Source organism: Camelina sativa, chromosome 2 (genome assembly GCF_030686135.1).
Source record: "Camelina sativa cultivar CO46 ecotype springtype chromosome 2, ASM3068613v1".
NCBI classification, from domain to species: Eukaryota; Viridiplantae; Streptophyta; class Magnoliopsida; order Brassicales; family Brassicaceae; genus Camelina; species Camelina sativa.
In genome coordinates, this window is record NC_141881.1 from 4331459 (window position 1) to 4333352 (window position 1894).

Sequence of the window (1894 nt, forward strand, 5' to 3'; positions counted from 1 at the left end):
GAACTGATTTAATTTACAAAAGTGTTTAGAGTTCTAGATCTGTTCTTAATTGCTTAAATCCTATTTATTCCCTGATTTAATAATTCATAATTTCCTGAGAAATTCCCTAGGTCTAGCTTTTTGATTTTCTGAATTTACAACAACTTTTATTTAATATTTTGCATTGTTTATTTTAATTCAATTTAATCTGTTTATCATAATTAAAAAACTCTATAATTTATTGTGTAGACCTGAGTCCTTGTGGTATTCGACCCCTAAGTACTGCAGTGATCTCTTAATTTGAGAGAGTAGCTCTGGGGTTTAATTTGAGCATATCATATATTTGTGATAGTAAAACAAGTGTATAATGGTAAGTTACATCACCTTGGTGTAAGACATAGCATGATATCTTGTCTAGTTTGATACTTATATTAATCAGTTTCCTTTCTGTCTGCATGATGTTACATGTCTTAATGTTTACAACGAAATACTAATAATGACATGTTTTTGTAGTGATATATATATATATAGTATTACAGCATAATGTCACCTTGGTTTTTAAGATAGGCATATAAACAACGACATCGATTCATACTTTTATTAATCATATCCGTAAGACAAAGTTACAAAGAGGAAGTGGAGGAACAATGAAACAAAGGAGTGCAAACTTGCCGATTACACACACACAACCACATTATCCATTATTATTGCATGAGAACGTAAATAAAACAAAACATCAACTGTATGATTCATTCATTTATAAGTGTTCAACTTACAAGCACTGGTAGTTCGCTGGAGCGGTTCTACCGCAAACATTGAGGAGAACGGTGAGATCGATGGGAAGGCTAAGGTTGAGTCCAAGAACGTTAGCCTTGACCAAAGTGCAGAGGCAGGCTGCGGCCTCAAGGTCAGCCAAGCCTTGGATGAGAGTGCAGCATGGTTGTACAGGTGGGCTTCCCAATGTTATGTTCACTAGCTTGAGCACATTTGCGCAAAGAGCGACCTGCAGGGTATTATCAGGACAAGTCCCTGTGGTCGCAGTGGTGTAAGTGAAGAAGAGGAGGTTGAGCGAAAGGAAGAGTGCAAGGGAGGTTCTTGGAGCCATTTGTTTTGTGGAGTTGAAAAGGCTTAAGAAGTAGTAGTGAGTTTAAGTTTGTTTGAGATTGGTGGAGAGAAATGTTAAGTGTTTAGTGGGTATTTATAGGGTTTTCATTAGGAGAGAAATGTGAAGGTTTTCACTAGGAGACAAATGTGAAGGTTCCGATGAGTTGACTAATTTTTTTAAAGATAAGATTCGATTATTAATAAAACTTAATTTTCATCATTCTTCAAATGAGCTGGTAATCTCTAAATGTATATGGTTATAATTTTAACGAACGTATAACCTAGTTGGTGCCTTGGTGGTAAGAAGTTATATGTCCATAAAAACAAGAAAAACTGGTTAACTGATGAGATCGTTTTAAACTTTTAACACAAACTTGGGATCTAAAGTCAATTTGATAGTGTGAAAAAAAACCAAATTTGTCGAAAAAATTGTGAATACTAATTTGGCCAATTTGTAGTTTTTCAACTACGGAAGGACAGCCTTGTCCAATATGAATTGTTACAAAATAAATTGCAAGAGTTAGAGCCAATATATGAAAAAATCATCGTTGTTATTCCTCTTTCGGATAATATGTTTCTATATTGAATTGAGATGTATGCGCGGGATCATACTACTTATATCCTTTTGCTGAATCACTAACATATAATTGTGTGTATTAGTGGTATCTATTTTATCATATTTCGGATTCTAAATAAGATCGAACATGCCAAAACGTGGTTCACGGCATGGGTAGTGCGGCTATAGGAGAGATCGAGAATTAGTACTAATATTTGATCAATCGATTTGTAAATTATATTCTTTTTTTTATGG

General features: G+C 34.3%; 1 pseudogene; it reads right to left on the minus strand.

Moving 5' to 3' along the window:
- Positions 1-551: 551 nt before the first annotated feature.
- LOC109127189 (putative lipid-binding protein AIR1 pseudogene) lies at positions 552-1155 on the minus strand (annotated as a pseudogene).
- Positions 1156-1894: the final 739 nt, after the last annotated feature.